Source organism: Arvicanthis niloticus, chromosome 16 (genome assembly GCF_011762505.2).
Source record: "Arvicanthis niloticus isolate mArvNil1 chromosome 16, mArvNil1.pat.X, whole genome shotgun sequence".
NCBI classification, from domain to species: Eukaryota; Metazoa; Chordata; class Mammalia; order Rodentia; family Muridae; genus Arvicanthis; species Arvicanthis niloticus.
Genome location: NC_047673.1, coordinates 13,124,575 through 13,144,622, shown reverse-complemented (window position 1 = coordinate 13,144,622; position 20,048 = coordinate 13,124,575). Strand labels below are relative to the sequence as shown.

Genomic DNA, 20,048 nt, shown 5'->3' with positions numbered 1-20,048 from the left:
TTAGAATTAGCTTAACTGAGGTCATACATTGGCATTAAAACACACTAATTAAAGGTATCAGTGTGTGAAGATTCTCACAAAAGGAAGTAATAGCATTCAAGTATAACAGACCATTCCATCCTAGAGACTGCATTCATGTCCCTTCGAGGTCCCTCTCCACTTCAACCCTTGTAGCTGCAGGTGATGAGAGAATCCAAGACAAAACAGAGTTGGCCCATTTGATCACTGTATATTTATGAGTCACTTCTATAGGTACCACAGCCTCACAGAAGGGGACAGACACATTCTATGGTGCAGCCATGGGTATCAATGTCTTGGTTGTCATACAATTTAGTATGGGTCAATTCCTGGGAAGACTGGAGAATTCAGGCTGCAGGAATGCTTAGCGGAAAAGTGGGGTGTAGCTCTCAGGAGTGGTACATTGTGTTCATTGCAGACTACTTGGGCACACACACACACACACTTATGTACATGCAGATATATTAATATGCTTGCATACAGAGACACAACACACATAACCACATGCATGTTTATAGATATAAATATGCACACATCATTCAAACACATTTCAATTCATTCTCATCCTCCCTCCCTCCCTCCCTCCCTCCCTCCCTCCCTCCCTCCCTCCCTCCCTCCCTCCCTCCCTTTCACAGATCATTCTTATCTAGGCCAGGTCTTATTTAGTTTATTGCATCTCTTAAAATAGTCCCAGTGGAATAGCATCTGAAAACACAAAGCAAACATGCTTCAGAGAGTGTGGAAAGGTCATGCCAGGAGCAGAGTTTAAAAGAATAAAATACACAGAGTTGGGCCAAGAGGTGACTAAGAGGGAAGGAGATAAGATCTGTCTACAAATACCTGGAGGTTGTAAACAACAAGGAAAACACAAACCAAGCCAGCCAACAACAAAGGCTGACCAGGAATGCACTGCACATTAGGGAGAGGAAATGACCTGCAAAGCAGGAGCCTTCCCACTCTGGGGCTGGAGTGGGAGGGCAGAGCTGGCGCCATCCCTCCAGGTTCCTGGACTTCCCTAGTGCCAGACCCAGTTCCTTCTGTTTCCATGGCCACTACTGTGGCTCAGCATCTCAGGGCACCTCTGCTTGGGGGGCCACCTTCATCAGGTCTATCTTTATCTGCCAGCGCTTGGTTGCTATAGAAGTCCTCACTAGAGGTGGCTGTTCCAAGTTCTGACACATAAAGCAGAAGAAGGCATTTGGTGTTTGACTTCTAAGTCCCTCTGTCCCCCAAGTAAGAATTGTTCTTGGTCATTCTGTGCAAGGACTCTGATTATCTTAAATTACCACATAGGATCTGGGATCTTGCTACCTCCTGTCAGATTCAAATTTAACTCAAAGAGTTACAGGATGTGCCCAATCTATAATGTAGGGAATTTAAAAGGACAGGGGGAAATATATATGAACTCTGCTTGTAGGAGCCCACATCCTAGCAGGAGGCACATATCTTCATATAATGTCAACATACAACATTCCTGTGAGATATTCAAATCCTTCTTCAGAGGGTGTGGGGAATGCTTTTCAGAGAAGCTTGCCCTGTGGATAGTTAGGAAGTGTGTGTGTGTGTGTGAGTGTGTGTGAGTGAGAAAGAGAGAGAGAGAGAGAGAGAGAGAGAGAGAGAGAGAGAGAGAGAGAGAGACAGATCTGTTATATGTGTATTATAACACACACACACTCACACACACACACTCACACACACACACTCACACACACACACACTCACACACACATACTCACACACACACACTCACACACACACACACACTCACACACACACTCACACACACACACACTCACACACACATACACACACACTCACACACACACATATACACACACTCACACACACACACTCACGCACACACACACACACACTCACGCACACACACACTCACTCACACACACACACACACTCACACACACACACACACACTCTCTCACACACTCACACACACACGTGAAGTACTGGAATACTAGCTTGTATGCCCCACCTGCCCAATGACCACATAATCTCTCCTGGGATGCTTGGAGTTGTAGTTCCTGGACTATAACAAAAGCCTCATGGGAAAGTATTGTAGCTTATGGGTTTGTCTTTATAACCCCTCAGAGGTTTATAAATTTCCCAGCTGGGAAATTCCAGGGAGTGGTCCTGACCAACATCTATCTCTTGGTCAGTATTTAATATTTCATAGAGCTTGCTTCAAAACTGGCCCTGAATGTTGGGAGCAGTTTTTCTCCAGTGGGGATGCACGTTCTGAGTGTGCGCACGGACGTGTATGTACGTATGTGTGACAGGCACGCACGTGCACAGCAGGACAAGGCTCAAGACAGGGACTAAGAAACTGCGGTTTGTGGGAGGGCAGGCTGGCCCTACTGTGGGAAGAGAGAAAGGAAAGAAGAGGTGTAACTGGCAGGGAGGAGAGAGCAGGTTCTGAATGCCACACTCTGGCATGACTTTGAACCTGTCAACATGAGGAAATTTAACAGCAGGGTGGAATTTGATGGTGTCTGTTTTCTAAGACACATTTATAAGACCAATAAAAGCAGAGAGTCAGGCATAGAGAAAGCAGCAGGTCAGTGATCCTTATATATAATGAAGAGCAATGGGTTTGGACCCCAGACAAGGGACATATTGTACATCCCAAAGCAGACCTGGCCTCCAGGTTTTTTTTTAGCAACCCTCCATCTCTAGAACTGGCATATCCTGCCTCCAACTCTGAACTTTCCAGCCCAGGGTCTGGGCTGCCCTTCCCCCAGAGGCTCAATCTAATATCTTATATACATATAGGACACTTGGTGCCTCTCTCTCTTCTCCATTTCTCTCTCTGCATGTATGCTCCACCCTCTCCATTTCCCCATGGCGACTTCCCTGGTCTTAGAACTTGGGGGCCAGTGAACTCGCCCATCCAAGAGCAGCATTCCAATAAACCAAAATTTGCCTTAAATTGGCTCATTTCACCTGCAGAGAAAGAACCTCTCAAGTAGCAACAGGAAGGTGCCCTCGTGCCAGGTAACAAAGCCTTGCCCTGCTGGCTCCGGCTCTTAACCCTTAGGCAGTTAATACCTGTATCTGTGGGATTTGCACTTGCTCCTTCCTGAGGGTACCTGTCTTTACTCTCTGCCTTGTCACCTGTCCCTACACAGGCTCATTATCAGCTCTGACCTGCTCTCCAGCTGCACAGCCTGCAGGATATACAGCAATTTTGAGAGGATCTGCCTCCCCTCCCCCTATTTCACTTTCCAGAGGATCCCAGCACTTCACTCAAGTGCAACCAGGAGCAGTCACTTGACAGGAGACTCGAAGGTGTTTAATACCCTGTGTGGTGCCAGGGTGGCTGTCAATTTTTACACACCTTAAAGCACCATCTAGACCTGAGTTTTCAGAAAGAAACAAAAAACAAGACAAAAACTCAACAATTTCTACATATGAAACAAAACAATGCCAGCCCCAAATATTTCCTCAAACTTTCTAATGCTGTGGGTCTATCATTCAGTTCCGGTGGCCAAAAGCTAACTGAACACAGAGACCACAGTGCTTCTCATCTTGATTAATCTCCACGAGATTCCCCAGAGTGACAGTCACTATTCCACTATACAATGAGAGGCAGACTCTCATTGTATTTCAAGTTTCCTTATTTTGTATGTAGGTAAGCACAAAAACTATCACTATGGTCGAGGGGAGGCTGCCTGACCTGCTCTGTTTAGTCGTCATAGCTTAACTTTAAAAATGTACAGAATCTGTGATTGGAGCTCTGGGTAATTTTCTACCCCACCTGACCCCCGTGACTCTGCAAAAAAGAAAAAAAAAAAAAAAAAAGAAGATAAAAAGTAAATGCAGGGAAAGCTACCAGTGCCCGCTGCCAACAACAGATGAGTCAAGCAGCACCTGAGAATTTGTTGTGCTTGTGTGTTCTGAGGCTCCGAACTTCCTGCTTCAATAAAATACCAAACAAGTTGTGCTTCCTTCACAAATAAGCTATTACATCAAGCTCTGTTCCTACAATTTCACGGTTTTGTCTCCATTCCAACATTTTCTTTGGCAAATGTAGAAACATTCTAATTAAAGTGTGCAGGAAAACAAGCGTCATCCAGCGCGGGAAGAATACCGCGCGCAAGAAGCACATCCTTGCCTTTCACTCTCGCGCTGTGCCTGGCTCTGCTTTAAAACAGTGGGGGATGGAGACACGCAGTCCCTGACTAATTCCTAGGTAATGGTTTGAAGAAGCCTGAGTCACTTGGGAAAAAATTCCAAAGGTATCAATAATTCCTGTCACAAGCTTCGCATTCCTGAAGAATATCCTTCCGTCCGCCCTAGGAGGAAGGCATTCCTCTTAGGTCAACACGTAACATCAAGGTTTCTTTTTAAGATACTGAACCGAGGAAGAGGCCTTCCTATTTATATGACTGCGGAAGCCGGTTGGAAGCCGGCTTTTATGAAGACCTTTAAAAGCCTCACTTGTATTTACTTTGAGAAATACCATCTAAATAGGACCAGGGTGGGGTGGGGGTGGGGTGGGGTGTAAAATACACAGCTTAAGTAGTCAGAAGCCAGCAGTACCTTATCCCATTCTCTCTGTCCTCAGCTAAGCAGGGGCAATTGTGCATTTTGCTTTTCAGTTATAAAAAGTTATACCTTGTTGTGGAATGCTGTCCTCTGAGCCTAACAGCCATGTTAATCAGTGACTGTGACCACTCACAAGGGACCCTCAAGATTTCAGCACTGACATTAACAAAAAGAAAGAAGCAGCAGAAAGGGCCATTAGACCTGCGCCTGAGAGTTCAGCGTGTCCCTCTGGTGCCTGTCTCCCAGCCTGTCTAACTGCCCAGGCTGCACACGGTCTTCTGGTCTTCGTAAGTGGTAGTGTACACAGAGGGCTACGTGAGAATATGGGAGCTCCATATGTGTCATCCATATGGAGCATGCCATCCATACTAGGGGAGACTTTCTGGGGGATGTGGCTGTCTTGGGGTTACCCACATTCCTTTTAAGCAAGGCCAGTCATTCAATTGGTCCTCCAAGCTGGACCTGAGTGTTATTAGCTCATCACTTGAGCCTGATTGGTGGCCTATCTGGGGGATGAATATGTTTCTGTTCACATCTCCCCAGGCAGAGTTTGTGCAACACACTGTATTTTGGAAAGTCACAATCTAAATCCCATTTGATGGCTAAGCCATAGCTGGGGCTGTCTCTAAGGAGCCTGATCACATTTTCCAAGTACTGGTTACTCCTTAGCTCTACAGAGCAGAAGGGCACCCATAGTAAGGTCACACTTTCACGTGTTTCTCAGATGATGGATTACAGAGGCTGACACAAGAGCACGTGGCTCCAACTGCTGTCCTGAGGTCACTGAGGATCCATGGTCACCTACATGCCCACATCTTCAGCTGGATAGAGCAAGCAAGAGACATGAGGTTTCACAGGGGAAGCCGCAACGGTCTTCCAGAAGCTTCCTCACTCAAGGGAGAGCTCAGGTTTACACTGTCAGAGGACCTCTCACCTTCCAGCTATCAGTCATTCTCCTGGCAGGAGTCAGGGCATGGGTGGAGGTACAGGGTGAAGGAGGGGATGCAGGAGCTAGTCCACTCTTCCTGGGCCCACACCACTGAAACTCCTGTTCTGCACTGGGTCTCCGCAGCCATCACTTCCAAGAGTTACACTACCCAACCCTTCCCAACCCTGACTCATCAAGTGGACCTTCGGAAAGCTTTGTCTTGGGAAGGGTCCCACTGAGGGTCTTGACTGGGGCTCGTGCAGGTCACCCTTATGTCTATTCCTCATGCTTGGATTTATGGTGTATGTGGGGGCTCCTGACTTCATTGAGGGGGCTCTGAAATACTGATATAATGCTGACTGGAAAGGGATAAGATCACTCTGGAAAGAGGCTACCTAACTCTATGCACATGGACTAGGGGAGGGCTCTGCATTATGTGTGTCAGGGAGAAGGGGGTGCACAGCATCCAAAAGCCAGAAGAGTCTTGCTTTCGCCTCCCAGGGGCTTACAGTTCAGAGAGGCAGGTGCAAGAAGGTGCCTAGGAAGGCACATTAGTGATGGTGTGCACGTTAAGGAAAGGACTGTAATCAGAAGTGGCTTGATGGTGGTGGAGGCTGAGGTGTCGAGACTTCTCTAAAGCAAATGCTGCCAGAGAGGAACAAATTGGGGAAGCCAAAGGAACTCTCTCCGCCCAGATCTTTCCCAGCACCACTTCTCAGCTTGCTGGCTCTGCCTAAAGCAGTAACATGCTCAGGGGGAGTAGATGTTTGGCTCTAGTGGGGGAACTCCAGCGCTCCAGGCTGTTGGCCACTTTCCATCCTTGCACTACCTCCAGTGTTTGTAGGCAGAGCAGGATCTGGCACAAGGCCGTCGTGAGACGCTTTGTTACCTGTGGACGCTGTGCATGGAATCCATGTGTCTGATGAAAAGATGGATGTGGAAGTGCAGAGGGTCCTGCCTGACATTTTTTTTTTTTTTTTTCAGTATTGACAGGGATGAGATAAAGGTGACATCAAGGGAGCCTTCTGAGGACCAGGTGCTCTGCGCAGTAGTGTGGGTACATCTTCTCTTGCAGCAGCTGGTATCGGGCTCATACTGAGTCGCAAGGAGGAGTTACCAGAAACTACAGGGGAGGCAGCATGCATGGCTCCTGGGCTCGCCCATAGTAAGCTATAGTTTTTCCTAGTTATTTTGTAAACTAATTCATTGCTAATTCTTGCCAGATCATCTATACAGGAGTTTTCTTTCTTTACTGTTTGTCCTTCTGTATCTTGGCAGCTGAGTCTTGGTCGTTTTATGTGTCCACTGCTAATATATTGTCTTGGAATTAGGTCAGCAATCCCAGCACAAGAGAGCTTGCCTTCCAGTGATCTGGTTGGACTCATCGAGTGCCACAGTCTGCTGGCAGCTATTTCTTACTGAGCTGGGTGCCAGTTGCTAGGAATACAGTCAAGTGCCACAAAGCTTCTTCTTGAGACCAGGGGTATCCTCATCTACACCCAGGGGCTAGCATACTACCATTCTCCACAATGGCTCTGCTCTAGGCTTCTGTCTTCCTTGGCCATCCTGTATGGGTGGTTCACATTTCACTGCTTTAGTTGTTAGACTCCCTTAGCTAGTTTGGGCATGGAAGCAGAAGCATCATGCTTTGGTGGTGAGGCCAGCTACACTGTTGCTGGGTATCTCAACAGATCAACTGCCCAGTTGCTTGTCTGCCTATAGCCTTGACCAAGAAGGAGGATATGGACATCCAGCAGCTGGCTGAGCTCCAGGGGAAGCTCGGACTGAACTGAGACCTCTAACCCAGAGGCATCGAGTGCACAGTTAAAGGTACAGTTCTTTTGAGGCCATGCTGAGCTTGGAGCCTGAAGAAAACATCAGAACATCTTCCAATAATGTTCCCAGACGGATGTGAACTTTGTCCCTTAGAGCTCACCATGGTCAGTGCAGCCAGGAGAGCCATCTGTAGGTGTGTGTTACGTGCATGGGAGGATGCAGAATGCTGAAACACGAACACGGCTGGGCTAAATGTCCTCATGTCCGAGTTATCCTTTGTCATTTACATCCCTCACTTGACTTTCATACGCTCTTTCTTGGGGATCTTTTCTGTGGAGGAAATAAAAACCCTCTGGACCGCATCTCTTACTGTCCACATTTACTTTCACCCCTGGCGGCCTCCTCCTACTCTTGACAGTCTCTGAGTCAACACAGCAGCTGAAACAACTCTCTGAAGACCTGGGTCCCCTGGTGCTGCTCACTTGGATCTGTGTGGGCCCACCTCCTGGTCAGGGCAGAGCCCGGCTATCTCCGATCCCCAGCCTTACTCTTCCCTATGTTTGGGAGCAGGCCTGGTACGATCGATCATACAGTTCTTGACATGCTGACTTCTTCAGCTGACGGAGGAGCTCCTAGGCTTATTAATTGGTTCAGCACTTGGGTGCGATTGACAGTTTGCATCTTAGTTATGGCCGGGGATGTTCCGAGGGCAAGAAGTGGGTCCTGTGGAAAAATTAGCACGGTCCCAGAGACTGGAAGCCCTCTGTGTCCTCTCCCAGGACCCGAGGGCAAAGAGCACTAGGGTAAAATTCCATAGCTACTCCCATGGTGATGTGGGGATTTTCTTTTTTCTTTTTTTCATTTTTGAAACAGGGCTTTAGAAAACCCAGGGTGGCTTCAAACTCGTCATGTAGCTGAGGCTGGGAGCAGGGGCTGGCCTTGAACTACTGATCCCATCTCCCTGTAGAGTAGTTCCTTAAGAGGATCCTTATGAACACGACAGGAGCCTGTGCAGATGATATCCTGGATGACCACAGTTCGGGGGAAGCCAAGGGTTCAGCCCCTCCCGGCAATGTTGTCACTTCGCCTAGACGGCCAGTCATGGAGGCACTGACTGAAGAGAAAGGTGTGCGTGTGAACTCTCGGGGAGAGCCACAAACACCGAGCTGTCCTACAAGCTCTGGATATTTGCAGACTGAGCGCAGTGGTGGCTGGAGTCCCTTTCACTAGACACAGCCACATAAGATGGTGAAGACCAGAGTGTGCTTTAATGGAATGGTTTCAGTCTCTAAAAAGGGAGACATAGCTGAAGAGAAAGGACACCTCTTCTTGTCCAGTCCTATGCATCAACCTCAGCTTTATCACAACAGAATCACATTCAAATCAAACCTGGGGTAGTTAAAGAACCCACAAGAGGCCCTCATCCAGCAAAGGCACACCTGTCAAGAAGCAGGGCTCCAGGTTACAGGCTCACCAAGAAAGCAAGTATGGATCTCTGTTAAAAAAAAAAAAAAAAAAAAAAAAAAACCAAAAAACAAAAAAAACCCAAACCACGTACAAAAGAGAAATAACCCAGACTATTTTTTAAAAACTCTAGCTCAAATATTAGAGTGACCTTGATTTCAAAAAAGAAAAGAGGAATGGACTTTGATTTGACCATCACATGTCTGAATTACTAAATGGTCTTTATATAACAAGTGTGTCCTGGAGCCTACTGGGTCACCTGCCAGGTGTCTCCTCTGCTGTTTGCCAGGTAATGGGGTATGTCTCAGGAGGCCCTCGGAGCTGCTAACAACTAGGGACTGTCACAAAGTTGGCTCCCTTTGGGATTTATAAGAGGGTCAAGATTCACACCCTCAAGCTGAAGAGATGGGTTAGCACTTAAGAGCATTGACTGCTTTCCCAGAGGACCAGGGTTCAAATCCCAAGCACCTACGAAGAAGCTAAAAACTCTCTGTAATTGCTTTTCCAGGGGATTCTATGCCTTCTTCTGTCCGCTGCAGGTACTGCACACACATGATGCACAGACACACATGTAGGTAAAACACGAATACACATAAATAGTAAAGTCAATCTTAAAAAAAAGATTCATACTCCCATGCAATCCACTCTTTTGTAAAGGACTAAAACTGCCTATACCGTCATCCCTTTGCTGCCACTGGCTGATCATCCCAGCTCATCTGCTAGGAGCTGAGAAAGGTGCTTTTAAGTGTCATTTAACCTCGGAGCAATGTTCCTGGGTCACGGTTATTATTGCCATGTAACTTAGGAAGAAAACGAGGCAGAGAATAACGCTGTTTCCTAGCAAGTGCTGAAGCCCATGTTCTGTCCAGCCAGAAGCTGGAAGCAGGGGGCTTTCACCCTCACCACAAGTCACAGGGCAACCTTGTGACGATCTTGAGATGTGCATGCATGTTCACCTGAAATGTACACGCATGCTTGCAGAGCAGGCAAGACACCAGGGCCACAGTGACCTCTCTGGATGGAGTAAAGAAAAAGGAAGCTTAATTTCATAACTGGGCAAGCCTTTCTAACCATTAAAGATATTCACCAAGACCAAACAAAAATGGAAATAAATATACTAAAATATTAGGATTTGACAAACTGTGTGGCAGATGTGGGTATCAGATAGTTTTGTTGCTCTCCATGTACTTGGATGGCTTCATGAAGTTTGGTATAAAAAAGCAGGGCTGTTAGTGATGGAGCCTCAGTATTTTCCATTGTTCGCTCGGTGGAATTTTCCCTGACTCTACCCCAGGGCTTCCCCCGCAGTTCACTCTCAAGAATTCTGAACATACATTCAAGCTGAAGTTTCCTGTGACACATACTACTCATGAACTGGGACGAATCCGACCCAAGGACTGTGGCACACACAGGATCACTTTCTACTCTTCTGTGCTATGTATCACAGTGAGGAATCTGTTAGGTGTCATTGCTCCAAGGACAGGCTGAATATCCTTCTCTTCAAATCCCATGCAGTATCTCAGTGTCTCTTGATGCCACTTTACTAGCTTCAGCCCCTAACCTTCAGCAGTATCGCTGACACACAAGGTGACAAAATTACTTGCTTCTCTAAGGGTCAAACATGCTAGAGAGAGTGGATATCCACAGCTCATCACCCTGCAATGGGTGATAGAACAGGGCCTGCAAGGAAGTCCCCGAGGCTACACTGCTGCCCTCCTCAAAAACAGAGGAGGCAAGGAAAGACAGGACATTCTCTCAGCGTTCATCCCACACTAGGGAAATTTACAGGGGAAATAGCAATGATTTATGCACTCTGACTTCACTGGCATCGCATTGCCACAGCCTGTCTATCACTCAGCACTTGACTGTTTGCAAACACCACGTGAGAGCAAGACCTTCACAAAGATCAGCCCCAGAGTTCAGCTACGATGTAGCCAAATCCACTGAGCTCAGCTGCTACGCAAAGCAGGCACATGGCCTACGCAAGCGACTTTAGCCACCAAGGCCCCCAAGGCATCTACCTGTAGTACTGAAAACAGATCGACGTGTGAGATAGTGCAGTGTAAAGGTGTTTTCTGCCAAGCTTGACTGACAACCTGAGTTCCATCCCTGGAACCCACATAGTACAGAGAAAGGACCAATTCCCAAATGTTGTCCTCTGGCTTCCACATAAAATAAATACATAGGAGAGAAAGTAAATGTTTAGAAAGTTTTAAAGATTTCATGTTTGGCTTATTAAATGTAATTAAGCCTGGGATTCCTCCCCCGACCTGTGTTGTTTATCTTACCATTTTTATTATTTATTAAAATGTATTTATGTTTTGGGAAGCCATTGCTTGCAACAGTGTCTCCCTCTGCACGCCCTGGAATCTAACATGCCAGGCAGGAAACAATGGCAGTACGGCAGGCTCCGGATTAGGGGGTTGGTCAGTATGAACCAGAGACCAGCAGATCTCTAGCAGAGGGGGGAAAAGACCTGAGCTTGAAAACTCACGGAGATACTCAGCTTCCTGCCTCACACCTGCCTCATTTCCTGATCCTGCCTGGGCTTTCTGTCAAGGTGGCTTGCAATGTATTTCTGAAAAACCAAACCGAGTGGCTTTCACTCTTTCCCCCGTCACACAGGCAACATGGCCGCCTTCCTGCCGTCTGTCCAGATAGTGACTGCACAGTTGGATCCTCTTCGCTTCTTCTTGTTGTTCTGCTCCTGATCTGCTTACCCCCTGGCCCTGAGCAATGATTTTTCATCATTTCTAATTTTCTTTGACATCCTTGTCCGAATTTCCCCTGCTTCTCTTTTTGCTATCATAAAGAACAATCAGCCTTCACCTGCCTACCATAATCTCAGCACTTGGGAGGCAGACATGGTAGGATTGGTAGTTCAAGGCTAGCCTGAGCTACCTGAGCTATAGCATGTAGCATTTGGATGTAATGGAGCGAGATACTCTGGAGACAGTTTTTAGGCTTTTTTTTTTCAGGTATTTAGAGAAAAGTAGCCTTCTGTTGACGTTTTCATCATAACAAGCTCAGACTGCAAACCTCCCGACAGGTAAAAGGCATCCGAGTGGCTGTGCAGTGGTGTAAAGGGGACAGGTGCCCAAGACTCTGTTAGCTCTGACGTTTGTTGGCTTGGGCAGGGATTGCCTGGCAGGGTGTTGTCTGTCTGCATGTCTCACCCCAAGCCTTCAGATGACGATGACATGCACATAGTAGGAACTCGGGGAAGTCAAGCTTCCTTCCCCTCCCTACCAGCTTGTTTTCTTGAAAACAACTTTGTTGTCCAAGGTTCCATCATTTCCAGATGCCTGCTCTTGAAGCGACACTGACACCCAGAGTTACCTCCCTGATGTCACAAAGCCGGGAATTTCTGGTGGGAACCAGCACTGGATGAACTCATTGGTCACAAAGATCCTGTTTTCATGTCAATATCCTCAGTAAAAAAATATGAGGAAAGAGGAAGTAGAATATATAAATATTCTTTACTCCCAATTTGTACTGAGAATGTCTCATTAGTTAAGGTATTGGCAGCTTGAGAAAGGAAAACAAAAGGGCTTCCAAGATGGGAGAATGCCATCATTAAGATCAGAGCTCCTTAAAGCAATCCCTATGTTCCTATGCCTCTGTGCTCTGCCCAACAAACATAGATTCCCCCCAAATAAAGAGGATCCTGTTGCCAATTTATCGTCTAGGTATGCGGACAGTCTTAAACTCTAGTTCTTAGTTCAGAAGAACCTATTGGTAAAGGAAATGCTTTCAATGGCCACCCACGCCATCTTTCTAACAGCGTGATTTCTGCCCTTGGACCTGCTGACCATTTCTCCCTGATGGCCTGTAAGTAGCAGCTACATTGTAATTGATGTCCTTAGTGGAGCTGGCCCCACAGAATACTGTGGATTTCAGCATTTAGGGGATGAAGGCACATCCTGAAAAGATTGATACAGAGTGATGAGACTTAGCTGGGTCAAGGGGTTTGATAATACAGTAGCTACATCTGACCAGAGCACCGATAACTCTCTGCCCAGGAGGGAGGCAAAGGCTGGAGAAAGCCACAAGAGAACACAGCCCAGTGTTTACATTGTCCTGTGTGACTTGGTGGCATACCCTGTCTAAAGACCCAGGAGGTCCAGCTTCCTCATTTTCCACTCAAAAAGCTTATCCAATGCTTTCTTCCAAGGCACAAATCTGTTCTCCAGTATTCTTAAAAGAAAGCTTTCGGTCAGTTGCTACCTTTAAAGTACACAATTCAGGTCTTGCCCTAGGCCTGAGCATATTCTAACCTGGCAGAATTAACTGGCAAAGTTACTTTGCATAGTTTAAAACAAAGCAGTCCAGTGATGATGGTTTAGATCTAAGTTGGCATGCTCTTTCTGGATTCTTCCAAGTGAGGGGTTGTTCCACAACACCCCTGCCAGAGGACACTTACTCTTGGGGAGCTCAGACACAAATGACCTCAGCAGCAGCAGAGGCAGGCCTGTTGACACCCCTGCACTTTGGCTGCCAGCGTGTGCTCTTTTCTTTGCCTTGGCAGCAGTCTCTCCAAGGACACACTGTCTTTCTCACACCTCAGTTTGCCTGCAAGTAGGAAGACATTCATTCATATAAAGATGCCCTGGGCGACATGCTTGTCATCAGGAACATTCTGAAACCACACTCACCTCTGCAGGCCCCAAGGCAGCTATTTTCCTGAAAAGTTACCAAGTGATTTATATATACATACAAATCTCTGCCAGAAAGCTTATCAGACTCACAGCAGTTGAAAGCTGGAAACCACTCGGCTGTCCAGCACTCTGCTGTTGGGGAATGGATTCCCCCATGCATCTGCTGTGTGAATAGTCTCCCAGAGCATCAAACCACACATGGAATGTGGGGGAACTCCTTCTATGTAGAAATGACATTGAACAAATAAAGCCAGGGGAAACATTCCAGAACAAATAAAAGAGAATCTAAGCCCAACGACATCCAGGTGAGCCTCAGTATGGATAGGGGTCTGTGATACACAACCTCGGGCTATGTAATTCACAAACCAGAGATGGTCCACAGGCACTCCTGTCGGGTGGGAATGCATGTCCATAATTAAAGCAAGCAGCTGCTTACAGCACCGAGAAGTGGGAAAGAACCCTGGCGTTGGCTTGAATGCAGCTCCGGGTGCAGAGCAGAGCCGCTGCTGACTTTAGGAACACAAAGCGGTCTTCCATCCACAGCCTGTGGTGAGAGGATTTTCCTGACAGGAATCATCACAGTGAGGTTTTAACTCAGGATGACCTGTGTGGGGAGGACTATGTGCCTTTTGACTGACATTGGAGGGCCGTTGTGTGTCACGGCCTTGTCATGGCTCTTCTCCCTTCTTTCCATCTTGAGGGGCATAAACAGACCAGTCTCACCACAACTCCCTCTCAGGCTGCAAAGTGCACGTGCTCACAGCGTAAGCACCACTGTGCTCAGTAGCAGCACTTCCTCTGTCAGCCCTGCCTCTGTCTGACTCTCAGTTTCTCTCCCCAACCTGTCTGCCTCTTCTACATGCGCTAATTTGGGGTTTATGTGGCTAGAATTCTCCTCAAGTGAGCATCTCTAGGCTCTGACTGTCAGACAGAAACGGCAGGTAAGGAGAGGAGCCAATGTGTGCCCTGCCCGGAGAGAGCTTAGGTGAAAAGCATAGGGGACTGCAGAGCAGCTTGGGCTTCTGGGATTGATTTCTGAAGGTGGGAAGTTGGCAGGGTGTCTGTTTTGTCTAGCAAACCTCAGAGCCGTTGGAGAACTTAAGCTGGCTCTGTGCTAAGGGAGGGGCTGCTTCTTTGGTTTGAGAAAACGCTATAGATCTATGAGTGAGCTTCAGTTAGCAGTCAAACAAGATGCAGGACACTGCACACCATCACTGCGTTAGTGGCCAGCTTCTGGGCTTTAAAGTCTGCCCTGCAGTCTGTTGGTATGATTGACTGGCCATGAGGCAAGAAATACAGGCCGCATTTTCATGACATCATGACATGACACACATTCATGACCACATTTTAAAAAGCAGAGAAGCAGGACAGATATGGCCTTTAATCCCAGCACATGGGCTTCAGAGGCAGGAGGGTGCATTTTAATTAGAGACTACATATATAGTATTCTTTGTGACGTCTTGAAAGGCAGACTTAGAGAGAAGCGTGTTGGTTTATCCACAGCACCCCAGCTTCAGGTTTTAGGAAGTGAAGGTGGGCGAGAGGAGTAGCTCCAGCTCCAGCTGCACTGCAGCCCAGGAGAGCAACCCAGTCCAGGAAAGAGCTCCCAGACAGGTGTGACACACGTATGCATCATGTCCCGCCACATTCCCAGCTATGCTGACGACACAGCCTGCTTCCCTGGAGTGGTCACCCAAACGGTCTCATTTCAACAGAAAGCTTGTAGGACAGCTGCTGCCAGTAGACCCAGCACTGCAAGGAATGTCAATCCGTCTCACCTCAGCTGTGTGCATTACCAGCCAAAGCCATACCTCCTCTCTATGTAGACTCCAAGAGAGAAAACTGTTTTCATTCCTGACAATTCTTTTATTGCCACCCCACAACCAATACATACACATCAGGAAACAGAGATGCTATGAGTGGTCTGAAAAATTAGAGAAGTACAGTCTTTCTCTCAATTCAAGCTAAATTGCTGAGAAACAGTTTATGCTTATAACTGCGCATACCTATCGAACTGCAGTGGGGGTGGGACTGCCTGTCGATTCACTGAGCCCTGATAATGGAATGCAGCTTAGGTTTAACATGCTGTTTCCTATATTATATTTGAACTTTTAGGCTCCCAAGCACTGCAATCTGTGGTTTACATGTGGAGTCACTGAGGGGCCAGGGGACATAGTGAGCCCCCACCTGTTTAGTGCAAGAGCCATGTTGGTAAGCAAGCATTTCCAGCAAGAGCTACGTCTTGTTAGAATCTGACTGTGGAGAATGCAATCAGGAAAGAATCACTTTGTTGTAAAGCTGTGTGTGAATGTGCACACGTATGTTTTGATACACCAGTGCTCCCAGGCAGGAGCATGTGTGTGGAGGCCAGAGGACGGTGTTAGTTGTCTGTCACTGAACCTTGCTGGCTTACCAGCTTCTGAGACCCTCTTGTCTCTTACCCCAGTGCTGGGATAAGGGACATATACTGCCATGCACGGCTCCTTACGTGGGTGTGAGGGTTCCAAAACATGTCCTTCGGCCTGCCTAGCAAGCGCTTTCCCCACAGAGCCATCTTCCCACCCCCTCCTCCCAAATCACTTTAAGAAGCCATTACTACTTGTTTTGTTTACAGTCAAAAATCTCAAGTGAAGCTATAGCTGAGACAGAAAGTGCTTCAGGAGATAAGCCTTCTTTATGCCTTTCCTCTTCCAGTTCTAAGAGACGGGCTGCCCTGAACCATGTTCTGTAATGTCACTGTGTACTTGGAATGCATGTGTGTATGCAGCTAACAGGATGGGTGGACAGAGATTACACTGGGACGGGCTCGCTGCAGTGACAGTTCTCTCCTCAGTAATTACATCTGCTTGGTCTCCTCTTAAATCAGTTGAAATATGTTTTGAGGTCAATACTTGTTTCCATTAACCTCCAACTTTTATGGTTCACTAAACCCTAGATTTGATATGAATGTAAACAATTTGGATAAAGGATGGATCAATGTCTCTGACAGGGCTGAGAAGAGGAGCTTGTGAAACCCTTCGTCCCCAGCTTCTCCATGTGCAGTGCTGTTTTGAAAGTGTTTGGACCATAAAATCAATCTGGGATTTTTTTAAAATTGCGAATTCAACATAAGATCTGAGGGTTTCGATTAATAACAAATCTGAGGATGAGCTGGAGTTCCCAAGTGACAGGGCCACTCGAAGGGTTTGGAGATTTCTAGGGGGAGCAATCCACTGAGTAATAAACCTCTAATCTACTAAAATAGTAATGCAGTTATTGACTCTGTGTCAATAACATTAAATGTATACATATACCATGTGCAATTACCTATAGGAATAGGAGTCAGGAAGCCTATGATCCAGTGACACCCTGTCTACTGGGGGTTGGGGGGAAGGCATTTTGTCTTACAGGGTCATGAACAACATGAAGGCTCCAAAATCCCTTTCTGACTCTCAGATGATTCTAGTTTAAGACAGCCAACAGCCACAGGGGCATCAGTTGGGAGGTCAGACTGTGTTTGTAATACGTATGGAACTCAAATTCCTTGGTTGGCATATGAGTTCCAGCTTGTGTTTGACAATCCCGTTTCCCAATGTGCGTAGCGGATTGGAAGTGCGTACCCATCTACACAGAGACAGACTCATCACACACGGGTGAGAGTCTAAAGGAGGGAAAGGCCAGCATCCACCTCTTAGACACCGGTACACAGGGTGCTTTAGTGGAGCAACTGTCAGTCAGACAGCAATACATATGGCCTTTAGCTTTCCACCAAGGCTGGTGGCTCTGGTATGTATACATTAAAGAACATTGGTAAGTATCTTCCCTTATAACTATGAAATCCAGCGACTCCTGGTGACACGAGCTTTGGGGTTGAATGAACTGCTGTGGGCTGCTCTTTTGCATATGTGTTTTTCCCAAGATTTTTCCTCAGGATAAGATGCAAGGCACTCTGCACATACCTTCAGCCCTGACTTAAGAGGCTAATGTCAGGTTTGCTGCAACAAGAGACACATAGACGATAGCCCAAGCTGTACGCCAGGCATGCTTAGATTATCTGTGCGCCAAAACAGTTGCTCAAGTGCCTCTCATAAAAACTGTTCCAGGAAAACACTGTCCTAAGGAACATAGGAGTTAATCGGAAGATCTCGGACAGTTCAACTCTGAACACAGACGTAGTTTTCAGTGTCTACTGAGGACAGAGTGCACTCTGGTCACTCCTCAGTGAATAGACTGGACCCATTTCAGTTGCGCATGGCATTTTTCTTTGGTGACTTATCAGATGCAGGAATATGGAGCACTATGTGGTATTGGCCAGCTTTTCCATCTCAAGGTGGGCATGGCTGCCGAGAAGCTTAATGATCCCGTGCGTGTCCTGAGGCAACTAAAGAACCCTGCAGCCTCCACTCATCTATCTGTGAGTCCCAGAACATCTGAAGGTGTCAAACATGTTGGGTATGGTGGCTCTGGCTGTGACCCCAGCACTCAGGAGGCTGAGGCAGGGTGACTGCTAGGAGCTTGAGGTTAGTCACTGCTATAGTAACGCTCAACCTGGGGACTGAATGATCCGTTCACAGCGGTTGCCTGAGACCACTGGACTAGACAGAGATTTATGTGACAATTCACAACAGTAGAAAATGTACAGTTAGGAAGTAGAAATGAAAATAATTTTATGGTTGGGATCACCACAATATGAGGAATGGTATCAAAGGGTTACAATGTTAGGATGGTTGAGAACCATTACTCTAACACAAACAAACACAGGGTTTCATAGGTGGTGCCTTACATTTGATATTTTTGGAGACAGTGTCTCTCTTTGGAGTCCTGGAAGTATCATGTAGTCCAGGCTGGCCTGGAACTCACAGAGACCCACCTGGCTCTGTCTCCCATTTGAATCTAGTTTGTTTCCTCTGAATTACTGACATTTTGGTAGTCACAGAGTAGAATTGTCTTATTCTCAAAAGAGGGAGAAAACAATTGATCAGAAAAATTTAAGGTTATATTTAGAAAAAAAGTTAAAAATTTCCCTGTTTAGTCATTAAGACATTTAAAACACATTCTGAAACACAGGTGTAAAGTGGGGCTTTGCTTATGGTGTCCTGACAACAGGAGTATTTCTAACCCTAAATAAACACAGTATGGGAAGGGGTTTCCTGAAGTTTTAGGTGGCTTTATTGAACTGCTGATTAGGAGTCATCTGGGTAGGGGACCTGGTGCGTGGGATTGACACTGGCTCGTGAACGGGGGCGCGTGTTCTGGCTGAGTGTTTTCCTAGAAACACCAGCTTTGGAAAGAACTTCTACAGCTTCCTTCTCCCACGAGCCGTCCTACTGTTCAAGCTTAGTTCTGCCCAAAGCCCGTGCTCCTTGCCCTTCCCGGGGCAGCTGAGTGTGTGGGAGACAAGCTCAGCACGTTATTTCTAGCAGGTGGTGAAAGAAGAGCCCACTCTGGGACGGCCCTTAGGGCTGAAGCTCTCCCCAAAGAGGGGAAGCCAAGGTCCAAATGAGATGTGGGAAGAGATGTGCCGTGCCACAGGAGGCCGGAGAAGACCTCGTTCCCACCACCCACCACAGAGTAATGGTTTTACTTAGAGCAACTTTGCAGGCAGGTGGGAGATTCTAAAACTCTTGTTTGGAGGTGAAGGAACACGAGGACCAACTTTCTAGAGCTCTTTCTATACCTGCCTAGTCTCTCTTGTCTAGGAGCTAAAATATCTTCCACATTTATAGAAGTGATTACAAAGGAATCCCACGGAAGCCCCAAAGGGCTAACATTATAGGCCGCCTAGCCGCATACTAAGCTAACTTTGTAGTTAGAGATGTACTTAGACTTCTCTGCCCTTAACTGGTGAAGATCTGCCACTAATTGTGACGTTTCAAATGCAAGGCGCTTGGCTTTCAGCATAGGCCCATGGAATAAGGCAGAGTTATATATGTGGCAAATCATGGTGAAGGATAACAGTCTCATAAGTGTGAGGCTAGCATAGCTACTGGAAGATCATATGCACACGTGGAATCCCTGAAAGTGTTTACCTGGGGACAATTTATTCCATGTCAGGTGCCGTGCATCTGATAGTTGAATTTGGCTCAGAGCCTCTGACCTCTGTATGCTTATTGGTTTTATTACAATGAAAGCAATAATCCCAAACCACATGGAATGAAGAGAAGATGGAGATGGAGGCTCCATTACAGACCTCCACAGCACCACCGCCTAAAGGGCAGAGACCCTGGGAGGGGAGATGAGCTGCCAGCTGCTGCAGATTTTGAGGAAAAAGATTCTGGATGTTAGAGTAAAACTTCCCAGCCAAGGGGTCATGGCAACCAACCAGCACCTTGTCCTCCTCTACTGCAGCAGAAGCCTGAGGTGGCTGGGACTAAGAACTTCATCTTGGGTTTCTTCAGAATGCCATTCAAGTGGCAGAACTTGCAGGCTGGATAGAAAAGGGGCTGTCACACGGCAGCAGAGACAAATACTGGCAGTATGGCAGGAGTCCTGCACCTGCATGTCCTCACTCCGCTGTGGACGCCCTTGTAGGAGCAGGGGCTAAATATGGACGAGTCATTTAGCAGCAGCTGCAGCACCAGCAGCCTTCCGAGTCCTCAGTTTAAGACGACACCACACAGTGGCAACAGTGAGCTACTGCCACCCAGCACCTCAGGTGCAAT

The 20,048-nt window shown here is 47.0% G+C and overlaps 1 protein-coding gene and 1 long non-coding RNA gene across 4 annotated transcripts in view; one reads left to right on the top strand and one right to left on the bottom strand.

Annotated features, from left to right (window-relative positions):
• The window catches only part of LOC143434651 (uncharacterized), a 12,839-nt gene extending 5,067 nt beyond the window's left edge, over positions 1 to 7,772 (top strand). Inside the window, exons 3-4 of one of the 2 annotated variants that reach the window (XR_013104292.1) lie at positions 6,494 to 6,674; positions 7,232 to 7,772. This is a non-coding gene — a long non-coding RNA (uncharacterized LOC143434651). Of the gene's footprint in view, positions 1 to 3,161; positions 3,760 to 6,493; positions 6,675 to 7,231 lie in introns of those variants that run through there. The other variant, XR_013104293.1, reaches the window with a different exon arrangement.
• Mcph1 (microcephalin 1) overlaps positions 1 to 20,048 on the bottom strand; it is a 202,114-nt gene that overhangs the window by 28,474 nt on the left and 153,592 nt on the right. The window lies entirely within an intron of this gene.